Source organism: Crocodylus siamensis, chromosome 14 (assembly GCF_052110815.1).
Source record: "Crocodylus siamensis isolate JL-2025a chromosome 14, ASM5211081v1, whole genome shotgun sequence".
Taxonomy (NCBI): domain Eukaryota; kingdom Metazoa; phylum Chordata; order Crocodylia; family Crocodylidae; genus Crocodylus; species Crocodylus siamensis.
Window position 1 is genome coordinate 5,474,131 of NC_143408.1, and position 13,033 is coordinate 5,487,163.

Genomic DNA, 13,033 nt, shown 5'->3' on the forward strand with positions numbered 1-13,033 from the left:
GTCCCTGACTAAACCATCCCAGCCAAGTGTCTGTCCAACCTGCTTCTGAAAATTTCCAAGAATAACATGTTCACAACCTCTCTGGGCAGCCTGTTCCAGTCCTTGACCCACACTCATAGTCAGAAAGTTCCTCCTAATCTCCATCCTAAATTTCCTCTGCTGCAGCTTGAGGCCATTGCTTTTAGTCCTGTCCCATATAGCTATAGTCTATCTCCATCCGCTTTATAATGGCCCGTCCGGCATTTGAAGACTGTTACCAATTTGGACTCATGTTGGACCTTTCCAATTTGTCCACCTCTTTCTTGAAGAGCAGGGCCCAAAACTGGATACGGGACTCCAGCACTCACCAGCACTGAATCGAATGGAAAAAAAACATTTCCTTTGATTTGCAAGAGACATTTCTGTTAGTACATCCCATATGCTATTGGCCTTTTTTTTTGCAACAAGAGTGCACCGTTGGCTCCTATTCAGTTTACAGTGCACTGTAACTCCCAGGTCCTTCTCTGCAGTATCTGAGCCCAGCCAGCCCTTTCCCAGTCTGGATTTGGGTGTGAGATTATGCCACCCTAAATTCAGGACTTTGCATTTGTCCTTGCTGAATTTCATCTGACTGACTTCAGACCATTTCTCCAGTGTAGCCGAGTCATTCTGGATCCTAGCCCTGCCCTCCAGAGTGTCCGTACTGTAGCTCTACCCAACTTGGTGTCATCCACAGCTTTGCTAAGCATTTGCTCAGTGCCATCCTCCAAAATGTTAATGAAGATGTGAAACAATACTGGGCCCAGGACAGACCCCTGGGGACCCAATGGATGCCTCCTCCCAGCTAGACTGTGAGGACGACAGATGAGGAAACTGAGGCAAAGAAAAGGGAAGTGACTTGCCAAGGTCATCCCTGCAGGCCTGGAAGAGCTCAAACCAGAGCCCCTGCTAGAAGGTTGTGCTCTGTGCCCAGGGGGAAGCTGGGCTCAGCTGCAGGCACTGGATTCTCCATTTGTGACTCCTGAGATTCATCTCCAGGAGCTCCACCCTTGGCAACCCGGGGCTTACCTGAAGTTCGGAGGGGCCTCCAGGCTTGTGGAAACTTCCCACGGGAACTTGTTGAACTTCCTGTCTCAGCCTCTGCCCCACAAACGCATTTCCCATCAAACCAGCCTCCCTCATTGTTCCCAGTGCATCACTTGTGGCCTCCCTCTCTCACGCCATCCAGCCGGGCCTGGGTTCTGATGCACGTGGGACTAGCGCAGGGCAGGAAGCAAGCTTGGCCACGCTGAATGATGCCATGCCAACAGTGTGGAATAAGGCCCGAGCCTGGGAGTCAGGACACCTGGCTTCTCCCCATGTTATGCTACTGGTCCCCTGATGACTCTTCCTCCCTCCCAGTATCAAGTGGAGTGCCCCAGGGGTTGGTCCTGGGGCTGCTTTTGTTCAATGTCTTCATCAGTGACCTGGAAGATGGGATGGATGCACCCTCAGCAAGTCTGCAGATGACACCAAGCTGGGGGGCGGGCGGGTAGTAGATATACTGGAGGGTAGGGCTAGGATTCAGAGTGACCCACACGAACTGGAGGATTGGGCCACAAGAAATCTCATAAGGGTCAACAAGGACAAGTGCAAAGCACTTAGGACAGAGTAATCCTATGCACTGGGACACGCTGGGGGCTGACTGGCTGGGCAGCAGCTCTGCAGACAAGGACCAGAGGGCGACAGTGGACAATAAGCTGAATATGAGTCAACAGAGTGCCCTTGTTGCCAAGAAGGCTAATGGCATCCTGGGCTGCATTGGTAGGAGCATTGCCAGCAGATCGAGGGAAATGATTCTTCCCCTCTGTTCAACACGGTGAGACCACATCTGGAGTCCTGTGTCCAGTTTTGGGCCCCCCACTACAGAAAGGATGTGGACAAATTGGAGATAGTCCAGCAGAGGGCAATGAAAATGGTTAGGGGGCTGGGGCACAGGACTTGCGAGGAGAGGCTGAAGGAACTGGGTTGATTTAGTCTAGAGAAGAGAAGATTGAGAAGGGATTTAATAGCCACGTTCAACTCCCTGCAGGCGGTTGCAAAGGGGATGGAGCTGGACTGATCTCAGCGGTGGCAGATGACAGAACAAGGAGCAACGGTCTCAAGTTGCAGCAAGGGAAGGCTAAGTTGGCCATTACCAAGAACTGTCTCATGAGGAGGGCGGTGAAGCACTGGAAGGGGTTACTTAGAGAGGTGGTGGACTCCATCCTTGGAGGTTTTCAAGACAAAGCCTTGGCTGGGATGATGTAGTTGGGGCTGGTCCTGTTTTGAGCAGGGGGTTACACTAGATGTGACCCCCTGAGGGCCCTTCCAGCCCTTGTTTGCTACGATTCTGTGCCTCAGGTTCCTCATCAAGGAAAAAGAGTGACGAGGGAAGGAATCTCTTTTGTATTTATTGTCCTGTCAAGATACATCCATATCAGTCGTTACGCTGGTGAGGTGCAAAAATGAATAAAAGCAGTTATTATTCATGGTCAGATTTTAAAGCGACCCTCCCCCCCACACGCACCCCTTTGTGTTTTATCAGAGGAGGGAATCAGATCCCAGTTCTGATCGGCTGAAAAATCTCTCAAGTTTCACCGAGTTTTGCACTTGGCCACTAAGGGGCAGCAGGTCCCAATGCTAAGCAGCTTGGCGTAAAAACCTTTCCTCCGCCCAGGGTTGGGCATCTGCGGACTGGGCTGCAGGGGTCACTGGGCACCAGGAGATCATGGCTACCAAGGGTTGAACTAGAGAAGCAAGGTGTGCTTGGGAATAGCTTAAATGAGCCCAGGCTCCCAGGTGGCAGAGATGTTAGGCAAACTTTTGGGCACAAATTGCCCTCAGGTCTGGGAAAGAAGCAGATGCAGCCAAGCTAAACACTAGGTGGAAGCAAAGACCTTTCTTTCTGTAAGTGAGAATTGTCATGTGAAAAAAGGGGCAAGAGGGCCGTAAACCTGTGCAGCCCAGAGAAGTTATCGGGAGCAGCTACAGACCAAGGAAAGGACAGCTGAAAGAGAGCAACTAAATGATAGCATGCCAAGTGTTTTTATTAACACGGGAACAAGGTCATTATTATTTGGGGCTGGACCTGATGATCTTCCGAGGTACCTGCCAGGCCTAATGTCCATGAAATCTCATGTCTCTGAAATGACTTGTGGCTGGTCCAATAGAAGACCTAACCGGATAAATCTTCCATTTCTCTGTTCCTGGGACCATCATGGTTATAGCGACATTACTGAAGTGTTTGAAGCAACATCCCAGCAGTGATTCTGCAGGTACGTCCACGCTGCCAAGAAAGGGGTGCTCTTAACTAGGGCTGGCTCTCCTGAATCATCCAGTTTGAGAGAGTAGTGAGAACACAGTCACTTGAGTTACCAGCTTAATTCAAGTTACTAACAGAGCAAACCAAATGAAGAACACATTTGTGTTGTTTGCAGTGTAGGCGTACTCTCAGAGGCCCAGACAACCCCTGCATGCGTGCATGAAGTTTTTATATGAATCCTGGAGAATTTTAGGTTATTTTAATGGTCTCTTCCAGAGCAGAGGGCTTCCAAATAAGTAGGGTTTGGAGTTGGCACAATACTGATCTAAGTACGGTGGTGCTCCTTCCTTCCCCAACCCCAAGCAGGCCCCATCAGTATGCTCCCTTGTCCACCAGTGGTCTTTCTGGCAAGGTGACCAAGGATCTTGACCCCTCCAAAGAGATCAAACTTGAAACATTTTCAGAGGATATTATTGAGGAAAAGCTCAAACCTTTTTTCAAAATTTCACATGAAAAATGAAGTGCATTTTTCAGCTTTTGGTCGATGGGCTCCCGGATGAGCCCAGAGAAGGAATGGTCATTGGAAAGAGCAAGATGCTGGGAGCAGAGTGAATGCAGTGACACTCAGCATTCAAAGCTCACGAGTAAATCTCCCCAGGATGGAGGAGATGAGCTTAAAAAATCAGGAGGTTTTTCTTTAAAAAAAACAAACAAACTTTTTTTTCTTGCTTTTTGTTTTCTCCAGTCCTATTTTCAAAGTTTCCCTAGAAACCATAAAGGTTAGAACTCTACAAAGAAAAAACCATGAGATTATCATGTATTCACAGGAGTCCAGGAGCTGGGGCTTTAAGAAATAATACAAGACTTCATGAGATTTGTGGAATGATCTCCAACTCAGCAAAGCTTCAGCTGAGTCTTAATTGCTCCATACAGTCTAATGGGTGCAATGTAACCTTCTTATCCCAGTAGACAGAAGACTTCGCAGAAGCCCAATACTTCCCTGGTGAAACTCCTAAGAAAAGCACCAGCAGAGGTGGGAGATATTTCTGAGATAATTGTTGGAAGCAATTTGAGAATTTGGACTGAATTTGGTGACTAGATTCATCCAAGGGGAAATGCCAGAGCTTCGCATTTGATAATTTTGTAATGGAAATTTTCGGCTTTTCGTTTCCGAATTACATTTTAACTTTGAAATTTGCCTGCCTTTAACTATGAGGAGAAGGCATTTATAAGGAGCTCAAAAACTCAAGAACATGAGCTGTTTAATTTTGGCCTGAACAGAATTGCTTCGGTTGATCCCAAGCGGCTCTGTTTCTGTATTTTCCATTTCACGAGGAAAGCTTACAGCATTGTCAGCTGGGGTTGCCCTGAAGGAATTTTTTTCCCCTCTTGAATTTTTGGTGCAACCAATGAACTGACAAACAATGGCTTGCAGAGGACTTTTTACCAGCACTCGCATGCCAGGCTTATTCACACATCAGTGGACTCAGTTTTACAGCTGCAAGGGGAAGAGCTGCAGGAATAGAGCGGTCAGGATACCAGCAGCCCCTGTGCAAGCGTGAGCAGGACTACATGAAAGGTGCATGGAAGAAGGTGGCATGTCCCAGCTCTAATCTCTCCTTCCCAATCTGGTTGCTTTAAAACTGGGACTATTGTCTGGGGCCTTTAGCCATCTGCTTCCTTTCAACTTTGCCCCTCCTTAGGAAGCTGCTGTGGGGATGGAGGACTCAGTACTGAGGAGGGCTCTGTGGAGTGTGGACTGGAGGATGTTGCATTTGGACCAGGGCGAGATGTCATGGTACAACAGGGCAGTCCCCTTTAGGGACCAGGGACCTGTGAGGCCAGCCAGTCCTTCAGACCAGGAGTGCACAGTTGGAAAGGAGGAGCAGGAGGAAGATGGTCATCTGTAGTGGGGGTGACTGAGGTGACGGCTTCGTCTTTGTCTTCGTCTTCTTCTTGGCACCGAGCAAGGCAGAGAGAAAGGCCTGCGCCATTGCCCAGCATTCCTCCATCTCGATGCTTATCTCAGGGCGTTTGTACACGTCACGGCGTTCAGTGCTCGTTAATTCATTGCGGTGTTTGAGCTCCGACACCCTGCTTGAAGGAAGCAGAGACCTGGCAGGATGTTAGCTCTGCACAACAGCATCCCTCTGCCTGGGCAAGGTGAACACTTGGGAGCCAGGGGAGCAAGGAGACGCATCTAATCGGGGAACCCATGTTTGTCCGAGGCTGGGCACTGCGATGGCTGGGCACAGACACGATGGGAGCAAACAATGTGGTTCAACATTTGCAATTTGCACTACAAGCAAACAGTTTCTGGCTCTGACTAATGAGGGGCTTGTGGGGAGTTGGATGCTGGCACGGCCGAGCCTGTAATTTGTGCAGGCCTCCTGTGTTATGACTTTCGGTGCCAATAAACAAACTGGGGTGGGGCCAAGAGGCACGTTCTTAGCATATTCCTGACTGCGGGACCCCAGCGTGATCTTGGCAGCTCTAGCAATCACAGAATAAACATGTGGAAACCCCTACACCCTTCCCCAGGCAGCGCCTTCCAGTTCTTCGTGGGAGGTTTCTTTGCCTTTGGGGGGGTTGAGGTTTCTGGATCACACTGCTTTGGTTTCCAGGCCTGGGGGTTAAAAGTCATTACCAGCCAAAGCCTCTTTGGGCACCAATGCAAAATGAATGAGTGGGTTTCAGTGCAGTTCCTATAAGGGGCTTCCCTACAGCAGCTGCCATCCCAAGTGCCCTGGTTCCTCCTTCCTGAGGGCTTGGGATTTCCAAGCTGGGAGGAGGCAGGTCCCCTTATTTGTTAATGAAAGCTGGGATTTTCAAGACGCCTTTTATCTTTGCCAGGTACAGATGTTATTGGGTGTGAGCTTTGGCACACGGCAGATATCTGCACTGTTGTGCTCTGCATCCTGCCGTCTACTCCAAGCTGGGATTGTCAAAGGAGCTGAAGGGAGTTCATTCCTGGATGCCCCGGCAAGTCAGTCTGAGCCAAGTGCCTGAATCCACTGGCTCCTCTGAGACATCCACCCTGTCAACATCTGCACCTCCTGGCCCAATTCCCTTCCTTTCAAATGCCTCCCACTTCTTTCCATCTCTCCTCTTGCCTGCGCAGTGACTGCCATCCTGGATAACCCGGGGGACTCTGAACGGGGGACGTGTAGCGCTAACCATACCAATGGCTGCAGCTTGAGTTAATCCCCCCTAGCTAACAGCTCACTTCTTCTGTGAATTGGCAGAGAGGCACATGCTGGTGGGTTATGCCAGGATCTGACTGAAGCTGCCACGAGGGGAGGTCAGGACAACGGGGCGGTGGTAGTATAAAGGGGGGCTTTCCCGAGCAGACCGGCCACTGCTGGTAGCCCCAAAAACGGCGGCACCGAGGGAAGGCCAGGTCTGCAGGGGATGGAGGCAGCTACAAGTCTAGTCCATGGAGGCTGCTGTGTTGTTGAGCTCCTGAGGAACAAGCCAAGCGTAGGCAGAGGAATGCATGGCCATTTTCTGATGGCCCCATCACTTCACATGGATATTAGAAACCTTTCCACAGAGGCTTAGAGAGACAGATGCACTGGAACTGTGTGTGATCTGTGTGGTAGGAGGGAGCGAGATCTGAGGCAGGGGCACACCACCGCTTGGACCCCCCCTCTCATGCATACCAGATGGTTTCTCAGTCTCCAAAAGGATGCCTGACCCTCCCCTTGTCTGGGCCCAAGAGCTCCCTGGCTATTCCCAGAAACCTCCCACTTAATGACTTCTTGGGAAGGCCGAGTGGAAAGTTGGAGAAAGCCACACCAGATATGTATATCGTAGCGTAAACAAGAGACCCAAGGAAAAGGCTGCTTCTAATATCCTATTTGCCTGCATCTTCCAAATAACCCTCAGCTAGAAAATGGGACCGGTCCTTGTCAGGGACTCCTTTGTATCATCCAAGTGAATCCCTTGGGCTGGAGATGGACCTAAGAGAGCAATGTATACCCAGGAAACCCTTCCCAAGGGATCTTGAAAGCCAGGCCTGTGACTCAGTGCCCTTGTGTGAGCATCTGATGGAGCTCCCCTACCTCGGTCCGTCAAGAAGCACTGGAAGAAGGTATCAAGAAAGAATAGACTGGTCTCCAGGACCTTTATTTCTTCCTCCCGGAGAGCCCCCTTTAACCTCTGGCTCTGGGAAAGATCCACACTACGGCTCCGGTTGGGACGCAGGCTGCATATCCAAACGGGCTTAGGTGGATTGCAGAAATGCCCAGGTTTAGACCTTCCTGGTCATAGTCCAGGTAAGGCTGCTAAATTCTCCCACAGCAGAAGGGTCCACCGAGTGTCTCCCTGAAGCCTGGGCTTCCAGACATCTCTGTGTTCAACTTCAGGCTCTGCCCCTGCTGTTGGCCGGGGGCAGCTCCCTCAACGGGTGCAGGATTAGGGCAGAGCCCAACCAATGGTACTCAGCGCGAGTGCGTCCCTGTCTCATCCTTTCCCTGCTCCCAGATGAGATGCCCTCTGGGAGCTCCCGGTCTCCAGGATGGAGGCGCTCATTAGCGCTGTGTAAACATGTGTCACACGGTTACAGATGAATGTTTGTTCATTTATGTCTACCTAGAATATGTGTGTGTGGGGTGGGGGGTAAGGCTTGGGTAAGTCAGCCATTAGGCTGAAGGCCTATTTTTCATCCATGAACTCCCTTCTGTGCTCGTGAAACACTGAGAGTGACCAGATACTGCCCTACACCCAGGCCCTGACCCTTTCCCTACCCCATCCCTGGCCACCGCTGTGCAACCCAGGCCCCTCATTGCCCCGGTCCTGTTGCCTGGGCCCAGATTCGACGGTGCTCTGCACCCCAAACTCCAGCCTCCCACACCCCTCATGCCCTGGGCCCCAATCCACCACAGCCCTGTGTTGTGTGCCATCATTTACTCCAATGTAAGTAGGGTTTAAGTGCTACCAGATCCATTGGCAAGGGTTTCCGCTTGCTTTGCACTGCTAGAAATGAGGGTAGGAGGCTGTGGGGCACCGGGGATGCCCACTGTAGGGGTGGGGGAGATTCTGCCCTTTCCTGAGCTGTCGTACAAGCGAGGACAGCCCTTCTGGCAGGGGGATAAGTCAGGGGAGGAGTGTCTCCTGGTAAGCTTGGGATCCTTCAGATCAGTACATGGCCAGGGAGTGAAGGCATCTGGGAGAGATTAGGGTCCTGCCCCGGGCTCTGTTTATGCCAAGCTAAATAGTTCACGTCCCTGGGGCTTTGCACGGCCCAACCTGAGCCACGTGGCTGTTTATTTCTCATAAACAAGGGAGAAAACCTCCGCCACGCCTTCCCATTTGGTAATTAGCAGCAAACCTTCCTGCTCTTCTGATTGCCTGTTTATTTTCCCTGAGTATGAAAATATGCGGGGAGTGGGACGAAGCTGTGTTGGCCCCTCAGTCCAACATGCAAAGAGTGGTGTCCAGCATAGGATTTCCCTCCTGGCTTTTGCTGGCCTGGACTGGGAGATTTGCAGATCGCTCAGGGCCAAGGTGGCTGCAAAGCATTGGAGTCCTGGTTGGGTCGGTGTTTGCTAGCTCTACCACTAGCCTCCCTCCTCGATGTCCTTGTTAATCTCCCAGCCCCAGGCTGCAGAGGAGAGACAAGACACCCCTGTTACTACAGCTACCACGGCGGCCATCCGGGGGTCTTCTCCTTTGGGCTGAGGTTGGGGCGAGTGTGTTTGGCCTTGGGAGGAAGGCGAGGGACTGGATGGACACAGCTCCATGGGCACTGGTGCAGGAAGAGACATTGAGCCCGTCCACTGCTTTGGTGACAGGCACAAACCCCATCTGGGGTGGAGTGGGCCAGTCTCCAGCACTTATCCTTAGCACCTGTCTTCTTGTATTTTGGCAACCCCATCCCCTCACTGCATCTCCTCTCCACCCTTTCTTCCCATCCTTCCCCGCACCCCTTCCAGATTTCCACCCCATCCTTCCCCTATGTGCTGCCCTCTACCACTTCCCCCAGCTCCATCCTTTTACCTCTTCATCAAGTACCCTTCCATTCTTCCCAGCCCTAATTGTGTCTTGGTCCCCAGTTCATGGGAGTGTTATTCCCCAAGATCCCCGCGCTGCCTGCAAGGCTGTGAAAACAGATTTCAAGTTGCCAGTAAGTTGAGTAGGGCAGAAGGGGAAATTGAAACAAACAGGCAAATGGACCATGAAAACCAATGTTATTCAAGACTGTTGTGTTTTTATAGCTGGCAGTGGGCTAAGATCTACAGTCAAGGATCCAAGAACTGCACTGAAGCTTTTCTCCTGTCCTTGAAAATAGAAGTAGCGTTTTGTTTTGTAGCCCAGCACCATGGTGAAGGTGGCTGAGAAGCACACAGTACCAGAAGGATGCAGCAGGTTAGAGGCAGAGAGCGCCGGTCCTTTCTCTCCTGTCTTGGATTTCAACCAAACCAGTTGCACTGGTGCAAACTCCAGGGTCCCACCTTATTTTGATTTAAGAGGGGTTCACTGTCCACTCCTCCTCACTCCTCTGGTATTTGTGAGAGGCGGCACCCGGCTCTCCACACTTGATCAGCAAGACCTTCCTGGAGAGGTGACCTATTCCCCCTGCCTTCAACCATCTGTGAAAAACCCCATCCATGCATGACTCTGCAGCCTCTCAAATAGCCTGAGCTACTTGTGGAGGTGTTTGTCTTTTAGGAGGTAAGTAGTAGAGCATTAGAGGGGGCTCTGGAAGGTTTGCAGCTGCTTTCATTCTTCGTCAGTGAGGGGTAATATTTAAAATGTCCCTGTGAGATTAATGGTGATAATGATCTATTCAACAAGCTGAGCTGGTGATGCTGCGTGCGGGTAATGCTCCTTGCTGCTTTCTTTGAGGAGACTTAGGGCACCGGGGTACTGGCTGGGAGAAGATGTGGGGTTTAGGTCTAGGCAGGTGCCTGCATTTTGGACTCTTGTTCTTCTAGAGAAGGGGCAATAGAGGAAAGGCCTGGAAAGCGCCATCCATTGAAACCAGAAGCAGCCCCTTTCCTATGCAGCCCTAGGCAGCGATCACTATTCAGGGGCTATCTCTGATCATCTGTGGTCCAATCAGTTCTCTATGCAAGAAGTAGCTGAAGCCCAAATCCCTTTTCAGAGGGCTGCCATCAGCCCTGCTTCTTGGCTATTTCCCACCAGTGCCAATTCTTCTAATGAGGTTAAGATTAAACTACATAACAATCAGGTGCTTAACTCCCATTGCGTCCAAGTCAGCACCTGCATGAAGGCTTTCTTGATTCACGGCCATTACGGCCGATTGCAGTTGCTTTTCCCTATTCACCATTAAAACCCATGGTCCCGGCCACTGACAGAACAAACCTTTTGAGAAGGTGCCTCCATGAACCGTTGAGCGACCTTGTTGCCCACGTGCAAAGGGTTAATCAGGGCTTCAGTCAGCCTCAGTGTTTGCATCGGCTGATTAATTCCAGCCAGGTGTCTCCAGTCCAGGTCTTAAAACAACAACCTTCTTCAAGGGTCTGGGAACACTTAGTCAGATGTCACTGGGCAATTCCAAGTATGGATAAATATTTGCACCTCTGGGGTTGTAAGACACCTTGGAGATGTGAAGGCTATTAATTTGGAAGCTCTTTACAAGAAAAAGTGACTGCTTTCCTGTGAAGCAGCATGGTGAGGAGGAGGAGGAGGAGGAGAAGGAGGCTGGGAGTGAGGACTCCTGGGTGCCAGTCCTGGCCCCCTTGTAGATTCCCTGTGTGGTCTTGCAAAGGTCACATGAGACCACAGACTTTAGGGTCCTTTGTTCATTCCTTTATTTTCAGAGGTACTGAGTGCTTGCAGCTCCCATTGACTTTGGCTTTACATCCTTCGTGCCTTGGTTTCCCCAGCTGTAATCTATGTGAGCAATAATGATCTGCTTCACAAGGTGGGGGGGGAGGTGGGAAGGCCATGAGGCCAAGTCCACTAGCTTGTGCAAAGCTGTGGTCTTGAGATCCACCCATGGAAGGCCCCTTCTTGCTCCGGGTGGTTATTTATGACCATTTCCATTATCATTTCCATTTGGGAACACTGCAATGACTATAGTTTCCGGCCTTCTTCCTTTGAAAAATGATATGACGGTGCTTGGAAAATGCAGGCACGAGATACAGTCCCATCCATGAGCACGTTTGCCTTGGCAGCTGGAATCAAAGGTGGGAAGAAATAAACTTAAAGGCATTTGAAGGGATAAAAAAGTTTGTGCTAAGCAAGACTTCCCACAGAAGACAGTAATTAGACAAGGGCACTCGCTGAGCTTGCCCACCAGGTTGCTCCTGTGTCTTCTACTTGATTGCCGGTGCTTCATTTCCTGTCCCCAGGCATCAGGTCTGGGGGCTCTGCAGTGTTAATCGGCCATTTCCCCACCACCCCCAGGAATGGATGCATTTTACTTGGAGCAATCAAGGGGCTTGCCTGGGATCTCGCAGTAGGTTAGCAGGGGTGCTCAGAGTGGAACGGGGTCCCCCCCCGGGCAGGATCTGGAAAGCACTTTGGTGAAATGGCCAGGTCCTGCGTAGGACTCAGCACCCAGCAGCTCCTTCAGATGATGTCTGGGGAAAGCACTTAAGCACATGCTTAACTTTAAGCCTTTGGTTACTTCGACTTCAGCTGTTCTGGAGGGGGATCTTTTACCGAACTGGACCCTGGAGGAGGAAGACTTGGGCTCCATTTCTGACTGCTTCTGACCTGCAGGGTGACCTCAGGCTGGTCTCTTCCTTTCTCTGTGCCTCAGTTTCCCCAGCTCTAGAATGGAAACAATGATCCTGACCCCCTCTGGCAAGTGCTTTGAGCACGTTGTGAAGGCGGCTAGTTAAAACTGGTGTGGGCGTCAATGTAGTGTTCTTGGATGGACCCTCGCCTCTTCTGAATACCTCCTAATCACCTGCTCTTCCTTTTGCTTTTCCTGATTGTCCATTCTCAGCTTTGAAGTTTGCTCCTGGTCATGCACCAGTTCCTCGGATCCAGTAACAGTTCACCTCACTGCTCAACAACATGGGAATCCTGGCACCGCCAAAATGCAACAAATTAAAACTCACCCCCAAGAAACCCCTTCCCGTTGACTCAATTCACAGAGACATTTATGGGCTACAGGACTCTTGATTATTCCTTTGATTGAGCATCAAGTGTCCTCAGAGAATTGGTCCATTCAGCCTCTGACAATGTTATATTATTCCGTGCTCTTGAGTCACTGGAAGGGAGTCTGTGGTATATTAAAGCTATTGTAATAACTTCACACAGGCATTTCCAGATTTGAGTGATCACAATAATGACCGTAAAATACATGCAAAGTGAGGTATTTGTGAATTACTCTACATGGGGAACAAAAAAAAAAGACCTGGGATGAATTAATAGCACAGGAAGAGTCATAAATTCAGAGGAATCAGATTGCAGGGATGTTTTATGGATTACTTTGCATGAGTAATAAAAGGAACATTTATTAGTTTGGGATGTAGGTTTGGGTTGATCATTTCTGGAGAAAAGACCGTTAGCAATAACTTCCTGTAAAAACAAAAGGAAACAATTGCGCTGTCTCAAAGGGAAAATCCAACTCTTCTGTTGATTAGAAGCATTTCTTTCTCCAGGTAGGAGAAATTCAAATTCACTTAAAGAGAAGGGACCCGAGTCTTCAGCCCGGCACCTTGCATCAGCATTTATGCTAGGAAAGGTGACACAATACTGGAGCAGGATGGTGACATCTGTGCAGGCTGGTTTCAGTCTCTGATGCATAGAGAAAGGTCCAAATCTCTCATCAGGCCTAACCTAGCGTGC